General features: G+C 38.3%; 1 protein-coding gene across 7 annotated transcripts in view; it reads left to right on the top strand.

The window, feature by feature from the left end:
* Positions 1-22,259, top strand: part of JAKMIP1 (janus kinase and microtubule interacting protein 1) — a 249,332-nt gene that overhangs the window by 65,893 nt on the left and 161,180 nt on the right. The window contains exon 3 of one of the 7 annotated variants that reach the window (XM_043969799.1): positions 13,967-14,243. The exons of the other annotated variants lie outside the window; for them this stretch is intronic. The gene's annotated coding sequence lies outside the window, so the exon portion shown is untranslated. The remainder of the gene's footprint in view (positions 1-13,966; positions 14,244-22,259) is intronic. 7 annotated transcript variants of the gene reach the window in all.

The following is a 22,259-nucleotide window of genomic DNA, read 5'->3' as shown; positions in this document are numbered from 1 at the left end:
AATGGAAGTTACAAGGATGAAGATTTTTAGCTTTGTTTGTGAAAGAATTCTAACAATGACACCAGCCTAAAGTAGCAGCAACTGCTTTGTGAAGGAGTAAGCTTCCTGTCACAAGAAGGCTCCAAACAGAGACTGTATAATCAGCCATTTATCCATGATGGTGTGAAAGGGTTTCCTGCAGTGTACATAGAGAGGGTTGGATTTGATGACCCCAAAGGTTCCTTTTCAAATCTAAGATGGTATAGGATTATATGATGGTATAAAAGACTTAGACATGGAAGGACTCTAAAGATAAGCTGAGTCCAACCCTTTAATTTTATAAATGGAAGAGAAGAGGAAGCAGGAATAGGCAAGCAGAGGAGAGAGAAAAGAGAGGAAGTAAATAGGGGAGAGGAGGAGATATTTGAAGAGAGAGGGAAGGATTATTATTAAATGGAGAGAATGATTCACAATGGTGCCTCTGATTCTCTGATGTAAGACTTAATGAACATTTAATCTACTAATTATTAATAAGACCCTGTAGCTCAGAAATTATTACTAAGCATATTTGTTTGGGCTTTCAAACCATTTTGAAAGCTTGATCAATTTTAAAGAACAGAATATATATATATATATATATACATATATAATTTTATCTGACCATTCTCCTTTGCTAAATTGCCTTCCATTTTAATCTAAATGACTATCAGACTTGAGCTACAGTACTTTTGCAGGGCATTTGGGATAAAATAATTTTCTTACAGTTATGATTTTGGCAATGAAACTGGGCAAGGTGCTGGGCAGTGGTATTGCTGGGTGTATCTCTGAATGGATAAACATAGGAGCTTAGAGTAAACAAACTACACAAACTAGGGTGCTCAGAGAGTGGGGGGAAGGTCTGTTCTTTTTTAAAAAAAATTTTAATTTAATTTTTTTGGAAGGTCTGTTCTGTTGAATTTTCTAATTAACCCTTTTCTGAGGTGCTAACATTTTAAAGTTGTCTTAGTTCTGTCTTAATAAATAGATTCTAATGAACTCAACTGAATTTATCATTAAGAATCTGGTAAGTACCTCAGAAGAATGGTTTCTAAATAAGTTGTCTCCTTCCAGGACTGTGTGAGTAGGTGAAGAGGCATAGGAGATTGGGCTTAATCTGTCCTGACTCCAAGACAGATGCAGAGCAAGTACTATTTTTTACTACTATATTTCTGATGTAAGATTTTTGTTACCCATATTTCTGCATACCCATACCCCAAGTTAAGGATAGAAAATAAAGAATAGGTCTGTGGCTGTACATAATACGATACTTGACCTACTTAATTTGCCTCTACTTAATAAAACATTTTGTCTTTTCAATGGTATGAAGTGATTTATTTATTTAAATTTTTGTTTATCCTTTGCTTTTGCATCCCCATTTCCCAATACATCCTTTCTTTTCTCCCTCCCCTTCCAAAGAGCCTTTTCTTATAATATAGAATAAAAAAGGAGGGAAAAAGACAGTTCAGCAAAACTACACAACACATCAACCAAGTCTGACAGTAAATAGGATCTTTCACATCTGTAGTCCCACACCTCTATGAAGAACAGATGGATTCTTCAATCTCTTTTTTGGGGGGATCAAGATGATTCATTATTAATCTTTCCCCTGACATTACTGTAGTCACCATGTGCAATTTTCATGCTTCTGCTTTCTTCACTATGTATCAATTCATATATTTTCCCATAGTTTTGGACATAGAAGTTTAACCTCCATATCTGATTACAAGGATGATGCTGAACTTTAAATAAAAAACTCTCTGGATGCTTTTGCAGTAAGTTTCATGTAAGGGCTTATCTAGACTTTGTTTTGTCTCCTTAAGGGAACAGAAAATTGATGGCTGATCTGTTTTCCTTTAGTCTCCTTACATAACTTGTAGCCTAGTGTCAGAAATTAGTATCTCCCTCATTTAGGAATGATCTTTCCTTGCTTGATTCCTGTACCAGACACTGTTCCTCTCTTATGTATTCATCACTTTCTGTTTTGTATTATAGTTATTTGGGTACAAGTTATAGCCCCCTTAATATACTAAAAGTTCCATGAAGACAGAGGTATCTTCTTTTTTTCTTTTCTTTTCTTTCTTTCTTTTTTTTTTTTTTTTGGTGAGGCAATTGGGGTTAAGCAACTTGCCCAGGGTCACACAGTTAGTAAGTGTCAAGTGTCTGAGGCCAGATTTGAACTCAGGTCCTCCTGACTCCAGGGCCAGTGCTCTATCCACTGCGCCACCTAGGTGCCCCAGGGGTGTCATCTTCATCTTTATATCTTCTTCCATGGCCTTCTTCAGTGTTCCACCAATGTTTAATACCTCCTTGTTCAGTGATTGCCTGAAAAACAAACAAAGATGCATAGGTAGGGGAAGAGGAACGGATATCAGCAAGTATTCCATATTCCCTTTCTCCATCTATAGTCCTTAACAATATTTTCAAAACTAGAAAATCATTACAAAGATTACTTAAAAATGCCCCCCCCCCACGTAAGATGTCTTTTTAAGACACCTTTCAAATGGAATATTAGGCTGAATAGATGAGTCTGGCATGTAAGTGAATCCCAAGTTCATGAATGGTGGGTTTCTCATACTTAGAGTCTTCTTTTATTCCTCTATAAATGACCTAAGTTCGAATTCAGCAATTTCAGAAGAGTTTGGAACCCTTTCAACTTGTAGGTGTGGCTTTGCAAGTTTTTGAATATCCACAGGTCCTTTGAAAACTAATTACAGTGGATTCTATTTGTGGCATGGGAAATCATTTCCTCTTAGGAGCAATAATTGAAAAAGGCTTTTTTGAAAAAAAATGAGATTCTAGGAATTTTTCCCATGGTTTTGCCACATGATGAATGATTATCGGCTTTTTGCTGTGACTCAAAATAATGGTTATTACTATGATTTTGATATGACTCTAAGCTTTCCAAAGCACTTTGCTCACAACAGCTTTGTAAGGTGGGGATCATTTTGACTGTCTTACAGATATACTCCCTTTTTCCATCAGCATCACTTTTTAATCTGACAAAATGCTGACTGAATCACATCCAGCCATTTTCCAGAGACTTGTCAGAAATTGACGGATGACTTAATTACAGTGACACAAAATAAAATTCAGGTCTTTTAAAAGTGGTGTTGAATAAGAATGCCATCATTTCTCAGGCCTAGGAATATTTTATTTGTCAGAATGGCTTATCCAGTCCATGACTCTCTGTTTAACAGTATCCATAAGGGATATTTAATGAGAGTGTGTTAGAAGATTTATGTAGCATAGCAGAGAGAAAATTGTATTTGGAGTCTGGAGATCAGGGTTCAAATTCTAGTTCTGACCTTTTCAGGCTATGTGACCTTGAGCAGATCACTTGCTCACTTGAGGCTTCCCTTTCATCATCTGTTAAATAGGAAATGAATAGCCCACTTCACACTTATTGTCATTCAGGTATTTTATAAATGTTAACTTTGCCTTTATGTAAACTTTTCATCTCCATAGAGCCTCATACAATGATCTCTGCACAGTAGACACTTAATAATTGCTGTTTTGCATGGTGATCTTAAAAAGTCCTTTTCACCTTTAAATTCCAAACTCCTTGTCAGTAGAGATTGTTTCAGTCATTTTATTTATATAAAATGGCACTAACACAGTGTCTGACACGTAATAGTTACTTACAAATGGTGGTGAAATGTTTCTACATGATTTACCAAAAAACAAAACAAAACTCAAAGATCATTTTCAGCAACTTTCCTGGGCCAGCACTGTTTCTTCATTCAAGAAAGTTCTGTCCCCACCCCCACCCCCAGCCCCTTCACTTTTGCCTTTAAGTCTCAGTGAAGGTAACTATTTTCCCTTAATTTAACCCTTAATCAAAAGGGTGAAGGAAAGGTTGTTATTTATGAGGTAGCTTGTTATTTATAAACTGTAGAGCTTTAGGGTTTTACAGTGCCCTATATACTTTCTTTTTTTACTCTCACAACAGAGCTCTGAGGTAGGTAATGAAAGTATTATCAAGCCCATTTGACAGATGAGAAAATTGAGACAGAGATTAAGTGAATTATTCCAGATCACACAAATATAAAGTAGGATATCTACATTCAAGCTTCTGACTCCAAAACCAGGACTTTCCCCTTTTTGGTAGCTTATCATATGAATTCTAGAGCTAGAAGAAATTTTTGAGAAAATGTACTCCAATTTCCCAGTTTCATTGAGGAGAAATTAAAGCCCAATTAAGCAAAATGGACACACAGGGATTTAGTGTCAGATCCATGTCTCTTAACCCCTAGAACAGGGCCCTTTCTTATCCTGGAATAAGAAGGAGACAAATACATTTTTAAAATTGTTTTTTCAGTTCTAAATTCTTTCTTTTTCTAACTTCTAACTCATTGAGAAGGAAAGAAATACAATATATCCATTATACAAATGAAGTTTTGCAAAACATTTCTGCATTATCTGTACTCTGGAAAAAGTAAGAAAATTAAAGAAAGACAAAATGTTTCAATCTTTACTCTGAGTCCATCAGTTCTTTGTCAGGGGATAACATTTTTCATGAGTCCTTTGGAGTAGCTGTGGATCATTGTATTGAGAAGTTACTAAGTCTTTCACAATTGATTATCTTTACAATATTGATGCTATTCTTTAGATTATATCACTTCATACCAGTTCATATAAGTCTTCCCAGGTTTTTCTGAAGCCATCCCCTTCATCATTTCTTAGAGCACAATTGTATTCCATCATATCCATATACTGTAACATTTTCGACCATTCCCCAACTGATGGACATTACTTCAATCTTCAGTTCTTTGCTACCACAAAAAGAACTGCTATAAATATTTTTGCATATATGGGTCCTTTTACTTTTCATTTGATCTTTTTAGGGTATAGACCTAGTAGTGGTATTGTTGGGTCAAAGAGTTTGCAAAGTTTTATAGTCCTTTTGGTAGAGTTCCAAATTGTTGTCCAGAATGGTTGGACTAGTTCATAGTTCCACCAACAGTCCATTAATGTACCTATTTTCCCACACCCTTTACAGAATTTATCATGTTTGTTTTTTTTTCTGTCATCTTGGTCAATCTAATGAATGTGAAGCAGTACCTCAGACTTGTTTTAATTGAAGTAAATCACTTAAAGTGAAGGCAAAATTCTTAGTTGATGTAGACCATATTTCACTTTGTTTTTACAAATGCTTCTGTAACGATTGGAATGATGCCACCTGCTGGAGACTTACTGTAGAAGAGTTCCACCCATGAAACGAAGGTCTTTGAGGGCAAGACCAGGAGTCTTTTCTTTGGCATCAGGAAGTGACGCGGACTAGTGGGAGGAGGAAGGAAGAGACTGGCGCTCACTCTCACGCTCTTTCCTCTGGACTCTGGTGGAGAAGGGAGCTAGAAATGTGCTCTCCCTTTAATAGATAGGAATCTAGGCCTTTCTCTCTCTCTTTACCAAATTCTTATTCTCCTTAATAAATGCTTAAAAGTCTAACTCTTGCTAAAGCTTATAATTTATTGGCGACCACTCCTTAGATATTTTAGACAGTTTAGCTAGAATTTTAGCCCTTAACACTTCTTTTAACAAGTAGATCTTTGGCAACAGCTTAAAGACATTCAGACAAGTAAGTGTTGCATCTGTCAGGATAACTATCCATTTACTCTTTGCTTTAGCTAATGCTGAGCTGGAATCTAGATTTGATGAGAGTTCACTATTATTAGTGTGAATATAAAGCTATCCCCAGATTTATACCTATATGCATATATTTTAAATAATAGTTTATTTTTCTCCAATTATTTGTAAAAAAACTTTAACATTTGTCATTTAAAAAAAGTTTTAAGTTACAAATTCTATTACTCCCTCTCCTCCCCCTTCCCTGAGATGATAAGCAATCTTATATAGTTATACATGTGTAATCATGTAAAGAATTTCCATATTAGTCATTTTGTGTAAGAAGACTTGAACAAAAAAAAGGAAGAAAAATGAGTGAAAATAGTTTGCTTCAGTCTGTATATACATATATATTAAATCATACATACAAAACTTCTACTGTAATTCTCCTCCTGTCAATAAAGATTTCCAGTGCAAACCTGGCAAAATAACATCCAAAATTTGTTACAGGTGAAATTGTGTAGGCAAAAGGATATATTTACATATAGACATGCATGTATGCACTGCATAAACGCATATGTGTGCCTCAAAATACACACATGCATGTATATACACATATGTATTTGTGTACATGCAGACACAGAGATATAAACACACACTTTGTATGCACATATATCACTACACATTCACACACATATTAGTATATATGCATATACATTTATATGTTGCATCTAAATCATTTATGTACACCAAATAATATATTATTTATATGTTTAGATAGGGATAGGAACTAGACTTGTCATTTCATTAGTAAATGGATCTCTGAGATTAGGAAACTTCCTCTGTTAATTCATGGTGACAACTCCTGTGAGACTTCTAGTCTTAGAGTGTTGTCTAGAGCAAAGCTTCTTAAACTGTGGGTCATGACCCCATATGGGGTTTCATGACTGAATGTGGGGGTTATGAAAATTTTGGCAACAGTAAAATGTTATGTATGCCTATTTTATATACTTATATACCCAGGGTTGAGGAAAAATTTCTCTGTTAGAAAGGGGTCTTGAGTGAAAAAAGTTTAAGAAGCCCTGATCTAGAGTACCAAGAGGTTAAGTGACTGGCCTGGGATCACATAGCCTGGGATCACATGGCAGAGATAGAACATGACGTCTGGTTTTCCTGGCTCCAAAACCAGCACTCTGTTTCTTAAAGTGTTATTTTCTTCAGTACTTTTGTGTCTCCTTTACCAAGCTATTGACCTTTTTTCATGATTTTCTTGCACCACTCTCATTTCTCTTTCCATTTTTCCTCTACCTCTCTTACTTTATTTTCAAAGTCCTTTTTGAGTCCTTCTATGGCCTAAGATTAATTCATATTTTTCTTGGGATCTTTGACTTTGTTATCATCTTCTGAGGGTATATTTTGATCTTCCTTGTCACCATAGAAACTGTTTATAGTCAGAATTTTTTCTGTTTGCTCATTTTCTAAGTCTATTTCTTGACTTTTAACTCTTTGTTAAAGTGGTACATGCTTCCAGGGTGGAGGACACACTGTCCCAAGCTTCAGGGGATTTAAACAGCTCTTCTCTGAGATACTTCTAGGAATTTGTAAGACCTTAGTTCTTCCAAGGTGTTATAATTTAAGGAGAGGTATGTTTATCACTCTCCTGGCCTGTGTTCTGGTCTGCAAGCAATCACAGGCCTGCTTTTCTGCCCTGGAACTATGAAGAGAATCTTGCTCCACTGTGGCTGCTAGCTCTTGTGTGCTTGTATTCCTCCCTGGGACTGCCACCCAAGACTGTGTATGGCTAAAACAATAGAGTCTTGCCTCAGTGCTAGCAAAGAGACCCCTGTAATCTCCTTCTGTCCAGTTGTTGGACCCTCTTACCATCTGTGTGCTGAGTTCTAGAAACAGTTGATACTGCTGCTGATTCAGGGGCTCTGGAGGGCCTGCTGCTGGTTTGCTGGGGCTGGGTCTGCACTGGGGTTGGATCTGCACTGGTGCAGCCTGTGCTGGGCTGCATTCCACTCTCACCCTGGTACAACAGACTTTTTCTGCTGACCTTCCAAGTTGTTTTTGGCTGGAAAATGACTTCACTCTGTCCTTTTGTGTGTTCTGCTGCTCCAGGAATTCTCCTATGGTATTATTTGAAGGTATTTGGAGGAGTCTTGGGGAGAGCTCAGGCAACCCACTGCCTTTCCTCAGCCATCTTGGCTCTGCCCCCTTCTAGGACAGATTCTTGAGGAACACTATCCATATTGGTAGCCACAACATCAATAATGGCAGTGGACATTTCTTAAGTACCTACTATGTACCAAGCACTGTGATAAGTGATAAAGAAGGAGGCAAAATACAATCCTTCCTTTCAATGAGTTTATAATATAATAAGACTTTGCATTCTAATATTAAAAGAACTGCACTAAATTCATTTTTACCCAAGTTAAAAAAAGTTCAGTAATGGGATTGAACAAGAATCCTGCATCATAGAAGCCTACAATAACCTCCATGTGGCAACATATAACAAGAATTTTTATAACATATCAAAAATAGTTGTCTGGTCTTCCTTCCCACAATTCCACAGCAAAACCTTTTGGTCATCCACAGCACAGTTAATAGATGAAATACTCAGTCCCTTTTCCTGGAACAAACTTAATGGTTGAGAGTGAACTGACCCTACTCTATTTCTCTCCATGGATCCATCATTAGATATTAGATATTCTAAGATGCCTGAATGTCCTGTGAGGTTATGTGCACATATCTTGTGTAAAACTGGAAGGTTGGCACTGTTAATTTTCTAAAATTATCTATCTATCTATCTATCTATCTATCTATCTATCTATCTATCTATCTATCTATCTATCTATCTATCTATCTATCTATCTATTTATCAACCTATCTATCTAATCATCTATCTCAGTCTTCCATTCAGCTACACAATGGTTACACTAGGAAAAGCAAGGCTTTAAGAACCAGGGGCTGCTGATATCAGAAGGAAAATGTTTAGAACAGACGGCATTTGGCTTATTTTTGCATGTCTCAGTCAGGAAAGGAAATGTAGAGCGGTCTGCTAAAGCTGTGTCAGCATCTGATCTGGATTTATGACAGCCAAGTATTAATTGTCTTTGCTCATCAGCATTACCTTGGCTATATATGGGTAATTTGTACCCTCCGTGAGGTATCAGAATCAGAGCTAAAAAGTAACTTGGAAATATTTTGCTCTAGATCTTTCATGGATAACAACAGGAAAGGGAGGGCTAGAGAAGAGAGGTGGCTTGACCAAGGTCACATAACTAGTAAACAACAGTGGTACTGATGCTTTAATGGACCCCGGCTTCATGTGAGATCTGGATTTAATTTACTTACCTTGTAACTCTAGGCAAGTCATTCACCTCTTGGACTTGGGAGGAAGTATTGTGTAGTAGAAAGGCAACCAGATTTGAAGTCATGAGACTTCACATTTCTGTGACTCAGTTTCCTAAATTTAGAACTCATTTCCTCATTGTACTGAAGGAACTCTGAGGTGCCTACTAGTCCTAAATTTATGATCTTTGTGTTTCAGTTTTCACAGCTGACTTGTTGTCGAGACAGTTCTTTGAATACTTTAAAGAGCTAAAAGCAAGCGTATTGTTTCATTCAAGTGTATTCATTATCATAGTAAAAGGGTAGGCTGTAAAATATATAGGCTAGTGAATGAATAACATTTTATGGGATAAGCTCTTCTTTTATCTAATTTCCACTTGTTTTACTTTCTGCATGAAAAAAATGCAATGACCACATCAGTGCTTTCCATTTTTAAAAATATGATGACAACTTTTTAATATTAAAAAAACCTTTCAGATTCTCATGTGTGTGGTCACACTCATTATATACGTGTGTATGTAGGTGTGTGTATGTGTGTTGTTGTTGCTGTTGTTATTGGAGGTAAGGTGGTGAGTTCTGTTCCTTGGAGGGCTTCAAGTAAGTCTAGGTAATCATGTGTTTTGTATTTAATATTTAAAAAAATTTGAACTTAATCCACACCCCAAAATGTGCATTTCTACATAAAAAGGACAAAAAAGAATCATATATAAAACTGTCAATCTCTATTCCCTATTGTTTACTTTTTTAAAAGTACATAAATTGGGGCAGCTAGGTGGTGCAGTGGATATAGCAGAAGCCCTGGATTCAGGAGGACCTGAGTTCAAATCTGGCCTAAGACACTTGACACTTACTAGCCGTGTGACCCTGGGCAAGTCACTTAATCCTTGTTGCCCCGCAAAGAAAAAAAAAGAGTACATAAATTCAATGTCTTACTTTCTGTCTATATGTTCTTCCTTCTGAACTTTCTCTTCTACTCCTGTACTCCTTTAAAAATATTTTAAGCCAGGAGCAGTGGAGCATACCTATAGTCCTTGATGTTCTAGAGACTGAGCCAGTGATCAGTTGGGAGATTTTTAAGTGAAGTAGGTATAAATTCTATTGGGTATCAGCATTAGATACAGAACCAATATGGTGAGCTTCCATAAGTGGATGCAAGCTGGGCTGTCTAAGGAGGGGTGAACTGGCTCACATTGGACAAATGCAACTGGTTAATGCTTCCATGACGATTAGTATTGGGATCAGGTTTGTGAGAGGCCACAGCACTTCCAGTTTGGGCAATATAAAATTTAATGATCCTCCACTTCTTTCTCTTCTGTTTTTTTATTTTTATGTTTTGTGGGGCAATTAGGGCTAAGTGACTTGCCCAGGGTCACACAGCTAGTAAGTGTTAAGTGTCTGAGGTCGGATTTGAACTCAGGTACTCCTGACTCCAGGGCCGGTGCTTTATCTACTGCACCACCTAGCTGCCCCCAGTTCTGTTGTTTTTTAAAAATTGATACTTTAATCCACTCAGTCCTTCCCCCACGCAGCTAAAAACAGGAAAAAATACCTTGTGACAAATAAGCATATTAAAAAAATGAATCCACATATGCTAAAAAACTTTGAGCTGCATGACTACTCTCAAATGTGTCAGAGTTATGATTCCTTTCTTGTATATGTTGATTCATTGGCTACTGAGGTTCCTTCTGACCCTCAGTTTCTATAATCCTGTAATGAAGAGCAGAATGATAATGTTTGTTATGCTTACTAATTTATGAGTGTTTTGAAATGATTCTTTGACGCCCTAAACATTTATGAATCACAGTTTGGGGTTTGCTGATCTATATCTGATAGTCCTTCAAGAAATCATTTTGGTATTAAATTCTCTGATCTTGTCGTGTCTGGGTTACAAGTATGTTGGAGGAATAAGGACTTGCATGGCATCAAGACATTGTGCCTGGCATTTTGGCTGCAGTGGAGAGCAGGAAACCTTTTTCACCTTAATATTCCTCCCTGCTTCCCCTACTTTCAGGAGACTGGCCATTTGGCCCAAGCACTCCATTGTTTGGCCCTGAGCTCCTGCACTGTTTCCCCAGGGTCTTATTGTCATCAGGTCCCTGTACTGGAGCAAGATCTATATGTAATAAATATATAACTATTTACATGTTGTCACTACTATTCAGTCCAAACTCAGTGAAGTCAAGAGCTATTTTTTCTTTTCTCTCAATCTTCAGTGTTTAGCACTAAGTGCTTAAGAATTCACATTCACTGACTGACCGACTGACTAATAGGGACAGCTTTCTTATCAGGATAGACTATCTCATTGCCTTCAAATAATAAACTCAGTTCCTCCCCACTCTCTATCCATTTGTTCCCTCTGTATTGATTGTGCCATCTGGAATATTCTTTTATTGTTAACAAACTCATCTGCCTCTTAGATCTCTTCTCACATGGAAACTTGGTTTTCTTTTAAGGACAGTATATCTCTTGGCATCCTCTCCATTACTGGTGCTCCCCCTCCCCCACCATATCCCTGAAATACAAGGCTAGGAGGAGTTGTACTCCCTGTTCCACAGTGCCACATTCAGGCCTTCCTTCTGATGTCATCACTCAGCCATTATTCCTCCTCCTTTAGAGTTTCTTTTATCCTTTCCAAAGTTCAGTGTCTAACTGACAGTCTTTTTCTCTGCCCCAGCCTTTAAACTCTTTTTAACACTATGGCTTCTGAATTTCTTAGCCTCCTCTATTCCCATGAGTTTTGTTTCCATTTTATCTTAGCTCTAAGGGGAGTAGTTATACCTTACATGCCTTACTTCTGCCCTACCTGATTTTATCCAAGGTGCTGAAATTCCTAATTACATCTTTTTTGAATATGAGTGAGTGTGTGACATAATTAGTGAGCCTCAAAGTGCTATAGAAATGGAGTTGATCTTATTGTTATAATTATAATTATCATCATCATCTTTATTACCTATTGAATTGAGATGACTAGTCATTTGAGACTTTTCTTAGGGATGGAGCTAGGATGCAGCATGAGGTGTGGTGGAAAGAACATGAAATTAATACAGAAGATAGAAGTTTGAATCCTGGTACTACCAAAAACTGGCTGCATAAACCAGGGCAAATCTCTTTACATTTCCTCATCTTAGAAACAATGGGGTTGGACTGGATTATATCAAAGGAAATTCCCATATTTAGGAATTTATGGAACCTCTAAAATATAATAGAAGGAGTCAGAGTCATGGTAGGAGCAAGCTTTTGAAAGTCAATAAAACAAAGAATTGAAAGCAGGGACATCATGCCAAGAGATGGAGTAGACGTTGGAGCATCAAAAGAGCAGACTGGATCAACAACACATAGGAGCGGGAGCCAATGGCAGGAGCCAAGTCTGACATTCCCCAGAGCAGCCAAGGGGTTAAGGAAGCCAAGGAAAAGCTAACTAAGCAGGGAGTAGACTGACAGCTGATTGACGACTTTGACTCATGCAGTGCTCTATCAGGGTGTTCTTCAAAGCTGGCTTTGCAGGTGCCAGCCAAGCTTCCTTATGGTACTGAAAAGGGAAGGGCTGTCTTATACTAGAAGCCATACAGATTGCTGTGTATATGATTTACTTCAATCCATTTCAACGTGTTCAAAATTGTTGATGTGAGCCCTGAACTAAGGGTGTGGAGATGGAAAATACATAGTATCTGTCCTCCAGGAACTTACCTCATATCCTACTACTCCTACTTACTAACTATATGGCCTTGAGCAAAGTGCTTGATCTTTTTAGAATTGCGCTCCTGAATCTGTCAAACAAGAGGTTCGAGGCCATTTCAGCTTCAAAACCTTTGAAATGGGGGAGTTACACCACAGTGTTAAACTAAATGACAATTCAGAGGTCTTGCAAATAGTTCCTGGCAGAGATTTAGTCCCAAACCATACTCCTTTTTTTTTTTTTGTGGGGCAATGGGGGTTAAGTGACTTGCCCAGGGTCACACAGCTAGTAAGTGTCAAGTGTCTGAGGCCAGATTTGAACTCAGGTCCTCCTGAATCCAGGGCCGGTGCTTTATCTACTGTGCCACCTAGCTGCCTGGCAAACCATACTCTTGCTGAAGGTACAGCATGGGTCAAAGCCAATTCTAAGTAGGTGACTGACTATGCAGATGAGAATTGGGAAGATTTATCCAGGCTTCATATGTTATAGAGCTCTTCAGAAACTCTAAAGCTGTCAGTTTCCAGTATCCATTCAGGGGCTGTCAGAGTTGTACCAGTATTAAAAAAGCAAGCAAACAAAAAATCCCCAACAGGGCCCAGAGGTGACCGCACAGGGAGATAGATGTGCTTGATGGAGGAGGTAAAGAAGGGGTTAACAGACAAACCTAAGACCTGAGCTCTGATTTAGATCTGAGCTCTAAGAGGGGCTAATAAATAATTTGCAGACCCCGGCTATGAAAGGGAACTTAAGACTTGGGCTCTCATCAAAGTCAGAGCCTAGGTTCTTGTTAATTGGTACCTGGAGGTCTGGCTCCCATTAATTACCCCCATTAATCACCATCTAAAACAAAAACATAAAGAGATAGGTTACAGAGACCCTAACTGATAAATGTTAATACCCAGAAATTAGGCCTAAGAAAAGAAAGAGATTAAAAACACAAAGACACTCTGACCGTGGCAAGTTGAGCTATGTTTTTATGAGCATGCATAGAAAAGACCAACTTTAACCCAGGTTCACCTTATGACAAGTAAACCCCCAAACACACCTCCACAGAAAACGGTACCCACCTCGGGGGTTGGCTTAGGACCCCAGCAAGTCGAAATTAGGATAGGCCCTCCCCTGTACATCCCTAAGGTAGATATTATTATATTGAGACTGACAATCAATTTATCCATACTATAAATACAACTGTCTTCTCTTTCCCTATTCGAGAGATACCTTTCCATTTTTCTGGTACTCTCCTTGTGGTCAACAGTCTTTCAATAAAACCTGGGAAACTGAGTCACTGAGTCTTGTAATTCTTTTGGGATGACTCACAATCAATCTGATCACCTTAATTCCATTCCACATCAGGTTGAGACAAGAATGCACATCATGTCACCAGGAGGTGGAGGCAGAAGTGTTCCAGTCCCATACTTCATTCCCTGTCCTAGGCAAGGATTACAGCCACTCCATCCAGAATCATAGCAGGACAAGACCAGGACCTGACTATTCCATCCAAGAGTCCAGGAATGGACTATTATTCCTGGTACTGGAACAAAGTCCCAACTAAAAAAAAAACAACAACTGAGGGTGGAGACATAAGTAAACAGAAGCAAACAGAATACAGTGAAAAACAATATTGTTTAAGGTAAGGACAAGAGGTCAACCCAGAAGAATAGAGTAACTGGACAATAAATACAAGTAGAAACTTAGAAAAATGACGACAACAAAATTTCCAAGGGAGTGGATGGAAATAATGAAATTAAATTGAGGTGGGGAAAATGGGTCAAGGGTTGGGGGTAGGGGTTAGGGGTCCTTAGGAATTCCTCTTTAAAGAATTACACCCTCTTTCACACAAAAGCAATTAGAATAAGATAGTAGTTTATTTAGGGGCTGGGGAAAGGAAACCAAGAGAGAAATCCTTGGACTTCTTCTCATGGGGAGAAAGGCATGGCACAGAGTGTGGCTCTGAGATACCAATCTCCTCGAACAGGAGACAGGCAGGTACTTTTATAGAGGACTGATGGGGGTGACCATCTGACTGTGGAAAGTTCCCTTAGTGAGGGAGGACCATCCCTGACTGGTGGTGGCTGGAGGAGTTGGGTGAGGGGTGGCTGCAGATCTCTCAAGCCATCTCTCTTCTCCAGACAGAAAGGCAGCAGCCACACCCAAACTTATCTCCCCAGGGGTGAGGGAGACTAGAATGAAGGGTGGTGGTCCTGGAGCTAGCTAGTTGCTTGACAAGTCTGAATCCTTCTGCTATTTCTACTCAGTTATTTAAAATAGTGAAACTAAGGTAGAGAAGGAAAGCATCTTAGGTTTTCATTATTGTTTTGGTGAGGACTAAATTTCCCAGTCCATTTGGGAAAGCAGGGAAAATATTACACACCTTTTGTTAAACAATAAGGGAGTTTTGGGCAACGAAATGACAGAATTACTCTTCATCTACATATTGATGGATCTATAATTCTATGGGTGTGGATATTACCTCCACTGGTACAGATTATTACTTGTTCATAACTTCGTAGTTTATATACTCCTGTCCATATCTTCTATTAATTTTCCATAAAAGATCTGCCCACCACTTTGGAGACCTTGTGGGATAATTAACATTTTGTGGCTATCAGTGTTACACCTGTGCTGCCCAATCTCTATCCCCCACTCATGGTTTATGACTGGCCCATCTCCTTTTCCATTCATATGCTAACTTATCTTTGACATCTTTTTTCCTTCACTTCTCATTGATAAGTCCTCTTGGCAATATGTGAAGTGTGCCTTCAGGGTGCTGTGCCCTTCCATTGCCTTTCAGATCATCTGCAATTCTGATTCTCTGAGACTATGATATTCAAGTTGAGGTCAATTGTAACTGCAGATGAGCTGTGGTGTTTCATAATTCAACTCCCTATCACATATCTGGGAAAATGCTGGTTTTAATAATTTAATAATTTTAATAGTTTAAAACTACCTAATGTTCTAATGTGCAAAAATTAGGACAGTTGCTTCTAAAACACAACCTATTTTCCTTTCCTCTCTTGCTGTGTATGTATGCACACAAATGTATATATACATATATACATATACATATATGTAAGATAAATACATATCACACTCACATATAAATGATATCTTAGTATATATTGTTATGGGTCAATGTTATGGGCCTAGCACCCCAGAAGTTCTCTGGGGATAAATCAAAGAACCTTCTCCTTGAGAAACTAAACCTAAGGACAGACATACCTAAAGAGATAAGTGGCACTGGATGGGGACTGAGTTAGCTCCAGGACCACCATCCTTCATCCCAGTCTCCCCTACCCCATGGGAGATAAGATTAGGTGTGGCTGCTGCCTTTGTGCCCTGAGGAGGAGAGAGATTGGCTTGAGAGGTCCCCAGCCACCCCTCACCCAACTCCTCCAGCCACCACCAGTGGGGGATGGTCCTCCCCTAATAAGGGAACTTACCACAGTCAGATGATCACCTTATCAGTCCTCTATAAAAGTATCTGCCTGTCTCCTGCTTGAGGAGATAGGTATCTCAGAGCTATGCCTTCTCCCCATGAGAAGAAGTCCAAAGATTTCTTTCTTGGTTTCCTTTCCCTAGCACCCTCAATAAACTATTATTTTATTTTAATTGGATTTGTGTGCAAGAGGGTGTAGTTCTTTAAAGAGGAATTCCTAAGAACTCAACCCTTACCGCTACCCCTACCCAAACCCCTAACCCTATCTCAGCCCCCCACTCTTTCCCCTAACATGATCCTCATTCTTTGAGCCTGGACAAGTCTCTTTCCCCTATCTGTAAAATGAATAGGTGGACCAGGTGGTCTCTGAGGTTCCTTTCTCCAAAGCTAATGAATGTTGCAGATTAAACCATTTTCCATCCTATTTTCTTTTCCCTGCCCCATACAGCAAACACATATTGTCTACAGGGTTGTACCTCTTGTATGCTGTCTCTGAAGGTGGCCTGATGTAATCAGTTTGGGATGGATCCCTATCCCTAGGCTACGACTTGGCTTTAGACCAAAATTTCTGTAAAGCAAATTAATAAAGTTTCCTAGAATCTCTGTTACCTAGAAGATCATATAGATTGAAAAATTTCTGCAACTATGAAATGGTAGAGGTCTGATGTCTGGAGTCATCATGCATGGGCAAGGGCAGGCCCTGTGTTCATCCACAATATTGAGATTAGTTGGAAGTTATCTTTTTTAAAAAATTTAATCTTGAGATATTCTGTATAGAGCAACAGAGATTTTAAGCTTGTGGAAAATTCAATTCCATTGAGTGTCTACTGGCTGCCCAGAATTGTGATAAATAATAAAGAATGTTGTCAGACCCAAGTTATGGCTCTCTTGTAGTGTCACTTGTGACCCAAAGTGTGTCCATTCGACAATGGGCACCTGTATTCAATCATGGGGAAACCTGACCCCAAAGAGAAGGAATCATGCTTTTTTCTCATCCCATTGCTTGTTATGCTCCCACTCTAGGGAAAAATCTCTAAAAAAAATCTTGGGTATGGATTATATTATAGGATCATCTCTTTTTTTAAATAAAGTATTTAATTTTTTTCCTGTTACATGTAAAGATAGTTCTCAACTTTTGTTTATACAAGCTTTCCAATTTCAGATTTTTCTCCCTCCTTCCCCTCCCTCCCCCCTCCCCTAGACAGCAGGTAATCTGATACACACACACACACACACACACACACACACACACACACATATATATGTATACATAATAACATTAAACATATTTCTGCATTAGTCATGTTATAAGAGAAAAATCAGAGCAATGACAAAAAACCTCAAAATAGAAAAACAACAGCACCAAAAACAAAAGAAATAGTATGGTTCATTCAGCATCTATATTCCACAGTTCTTTTTTTTTTTCCTGGATTTGGAGATCCTCCTCTATCATGAGTTCCCTGGAACTCTTCTGTATCACTGCACTGGTGAGAAGAATACAGTCAATTATAGTAGATCAACACACAATGTTGATGATACTGTATACAATGTTCTTCTGGTTCTGTTCATCTCACTCATCATCAGCCCATGCAAGACCCTCCTGGTTTCTCTGAACTCATCCTGCTCATTGTTTCTTTACAGCACAATAGTATTCCATTACATTCATATACCACAACTTGTCCAGTCATTCCCCAATTGATGGGCATCCCCTCAATTTCCAATTCTTTGCCACCATGTAAAGAGCAGCTATAAATATTTTTGTACATGTGGGTCCCTCTCCCCTTTCCATGATCTCTTTGGGAAAAAGACCCAAAAGTGGTATTGCTGAGTCAAAGGGTATGCACAGCTTCATAGCCCTTTGGGCATAATTCCAAATTGTTCTCCAGAATGATTGGATCAGTTCACAGCTCCACCAACAATGTATTAGTGTACCAATTTTTCCACAGCTTCTCCAACATTTATTATTTTCATTTTTTGTCATTTTAGCCAATCTGATAGGTGTCAGGTGGTACCTCAGAGTTGTTTTAATTTGCGTCTCTCTAACCATTAGAGATTTAGAACATTTTTTTCATATGGGAATAGATAGCTTTGGTTTCTTCATCAGAAAACTGCCTGTTCATATCCTTTGACCATTTCTCAATTGGGGAATGACTTGGATTCTTATAAATTTGATTTAGTTCCCTATATATTTTAGAAATGAGGCCTTTATCAGAAGTATTGGCTATAAAAAATTGTTTCCCTGCTTTCTGCCTCCCTTTTAATTTTGGATGCATTGCGTCTGTTTGTACAAATTTTTTTTTAATTTAATGTAATCAAAATCATAGGATCATCTCTAAAAGTGATTTAATAGATCCTTTCTAGGAAAAAATGCTCTGCATACAAACCATCAGGTATAAGATATTTATTTCCTTTACAAAAAAGAAATGCTTAAAACACAAAAAACTTGCTAATTATACATTAGTAAATATTTAAGACAGAACAATAATTCATCATCTTTTGACTGGTTTCTGGAAGATAAGAATAACTTTGCAGGGCTTCTGAACAGACATTTCACATTCATGTCAGGTCTACACAGGCCAAGAGACTCACAAGGTTTACATCTATTAGATAGCCTAACATGGTGCTAAGCTGTAGCTTCTTTGATAAAGAATCCTTCTGATGGTGATGCTTTTCTTCTTTAAGAGATATTTTTCAAAATAAATAATCTCTTGTTGGGTAACTGCCATTGATACGAAAACTCCTAACTTCTCAAATTCCCAAGGTTATCTTCAGGTCTGAAAGCATGGTTTCTCTGGATTGCTTATCAGTGACAGTGTTTGTCACATAACAAGTGCTTGCTGAATCTATTTGGCCAATTGACTGACCTGAGCTCAAGGAAAGAAACAAAAAGAGAAGAGGTAGCCAAGGACTTGAAGTCCCATCTCATGTTTGTTTAGGCAACATGCACATGACCTCACTGCCATTTGCTGATAGTTTTTGTAGCTGCTACACTGGAAGAGAAAGGAGAAATCCCCTATTCATCATCCTCCTAACACTCCCTCCCCATCCCTCTTGATAGTTCAAGGGAGATATGCATCTAGGCTGAGCCCTAGAGAAGGAGGTAGAGCTTTTTTATGGGTATTTCTGCAGACTACTGAAGGATGGCTCTTTCTGTCTCCATCACAAGTTATCTTCAGTACAACTCTAGTCAGTGGCACATAGTGGACCATTCAGTAGCTGTTGGGGGCTCACTTCTTTTATCAAAGGTCCAGAGCCTGTGACCTGGTGGAAAGGGACAGAGCACATGCTCAGCTCCATCAGAAGTACACCAGCCAAAAAGACCTGGGGGAGACTTTGTTATATTAGAAATCTGGAATGTCTAAAACTGCTACTCTCTAATCTGAAAATGTACTCCCAAGTAAGCAAACTATGCATACCCTTTGATCCAGTGATAAAAGTCCTCGACATTTACCACAAAGAGATCAAAGAATGAGGAAAAGGGCCCATTTGCACAAAAAATTATAGCATCTGTTTTGAGTAGCAAAAAACAAGCAGACAAAAGGGGCAGCTAGATGGTACAGTGGTTAAAGCACCGGCCTTGGAGTCAGGAGTACCTGAGTTCAAAATCCGGCCTCAGACACTTACTAGCTGTGTGATCCTGGGGAAGTCACTTAACCCACAAAACAAAAACAAAACAAAAACAAAAACAAAAAACCCAAGCAGAATTGGAAACTAAGAGAGCTCACCTATTGGGGAATGGCTAAACAATTATGAATGTATTGGAATTTTATTATATCATAAGAAATGATGAAATGGACAGTTCCAGGGAAAGCCAGATAGATCTTTCACTTAATTCAGAGTAAAATGAGAACCAGGAGAATAATATATATACCAGTATTGTAAATTTGAAAGGTGTTAAGACTGATCCATGCAGCAAGAAAGCATGATTTCAGAAGACCAAGGATGAAGCATGCTATGCAACTCTGGCCAGAGCTGCAGAATAAAAATCTATTTAGGGCAGCTAGGTGGCACAGTGGATAGAGCACTGGACCTGGATTCAGGAGGACCTGAGTTCAAATTCGGTCTCAGACACTTGACACTTATGAACTGTGTGACCCTGGGCAAGTCACTTAACCCCAATTGCCTCACTAAAAAAAAAGAAAGAAAGAAAGAAAGTAAGAAAGAAAGAAAGGAATCTATTTGCATATGTAGTCAATACAGGGATTTATTTTGCTTGACCATGCATATTTTTTTTGCGTGTGTGTGTTTTTCTTTGCTTTGTATTGTTGGTTTTGGGAGAGGGGTGGAAAGGAGAAAAAAATACATGCTTCCTAATCTGAAAAAATATAAAAACTAAAATAAAAATATGATTTTCAGGGCACAGCTTAACAGTACTCTGTGTCTTGTTACTAGCTTTTCCTTAGCTATGGAAGAGATAGGAAGCTTCGATATGACACTTTAATATTTCCAAAGCTCTTTCCTTATGACGCTACTGTGAGATAGGTGGTAATAATAACAATAAGGATAATAACAACCACAACAGTAATAATTACCATTTATATGCCACTTTAAGGTTTACAAAATAATTTACATATTTGATTACAATGACCCTGTATATGGAAGGCACCGTTATTTTCTCCATTTTACAGATTAGGAAACTGAGACTTAGAGAAGGTAGGTGACTTTCCCATGGTTACACAGTTAGTAAGTGTCTGAAGCAGGTTTTGAACTTGAGTCTTCCTGTCTATAATTCCAATGTTCTATCTTCTGTGTCACTTATCTACCTCCAGACTGGCATTAACATAACCCATTTTACAAAGAAGGGTACAGGAATGTTGAATTGGACTAGAAGATTTATTTTGAAAATGTATTTCCAGCTTTTAACTCCTGGGCATCATTTTACCCAAGCCTTGGAGATAGGCAATTAATGTGTGAAATTGCATGCGTTCTTTGTGGACTAGTTTGCTTATCTGCCACTGTGGAGAAGCCAAAAAAGGTATTTGACTACCATATTATTTATACTTATATGGATTACCACATAGATTTTAGTGAGTTACATATTCCTTAATCTTAGATGTGAAATGACAAATTGAAAAAAAAAAAAACGAAAGAAAGAATGAAAAACTTCCTAACCATTAGAGCTGTCTTAAAGTAGAATTTTCTCCTTTATGGACGGTGGGTTTCCCCATCACTGAACGTTTTTAAGCAGCCATTTTTCAAGGATATTGCTGATGAAATTCCTGCCCAGGTACAGATTGGACTAATCCTTTAAAACCTCAGAGTCTACCAAATCCGAGGTTGGAGAAGAGAAGATTTAGGGGAGACATGATGACTCTTCACGTATCAAGAAAGTTCCCTTTTGTTATTTGGAGTAGACTTATTATTTGTGGCTCCAAACATAGGAAATAGAACCAGTGCGTGAAGGGCATCGTTGGATAGTGGATTGTGTGCTTGACTTGCAATAAGAATATCTGGGTTCAGATCCTACCTGGGAAATCCATTTGGTTGTGTTACTTTGGGCAGGTTACTTAACCTCTCTTCCTTTGTGTGAGGAAATCTGGTCATTGAATTCCTGTCTCTCAATAGAGAAATCTCAACCCCATATAAGGACTAATATGTTGTCTGAAGTATACTTGACAAAACCAGGGTCACCTATCTAGTAAGGATCAGAGAGAGTAAGCAGAAGAGTCATCATTCTGGTCCAGGTCTTCTGACTCCAAATGCAATGTTCTTTCTACTAGTCTTCTTGTTCTTATCTTTCTGGGTTTGTGAAATTATATTTTTGTTGTCTTTTATTTTGTACCACAGTCATTTCTGAATGCAGGGTGTCTCAAAAGTTTTAGTGTAGTTTTAAGTTTATTAAAGCTTAAACTGCTCTAAGACCTTTGGGACACCCTGTATACTCCCTCCATCCCAAACTTACAACAAAGAAATACAATTAAGCAAAACAAACTGGACACAGTGACCTCATCTGTCCGTGTATGCAATATTTGGCATCTGAAATCCATACTGACCTCCTTGCCTTCCCATCCCTACCCCCCCCCCCAACCAAGGAGGTAGGTATGTCTCTTCATTTGCTCTCTGGAACCAATGTTGATCATTGCATTTAATCTGAATCCAGCTATCTTTTAGTGTTGCTTTCTCAAACAAACATGGGGTTGTATGTATTTTCTCCTGGTTCTATTTTGTTTGTTTTGCATCCATTTTATGCAAGTCTCATGTTTCTCTGAA

Source organism: Dromiciops gliroides, chromosome 6 (assembly GCF_019393635.1).
Source record: "Dromiciops gliroides isolate mDroGli1 chromosome 6, mDroGli1.pri, whole genome shotgun sequence".
Lineage (NCBI taxonomy): Eukaryota > Metazoa > Chordata > Mammalia > Microbiotheria > Microbiotheriidae > Dromiciops > Dromiciops gliroides.
This window is presented reverse-complemented; position numbering and strand designations above follow the sequence as displayed.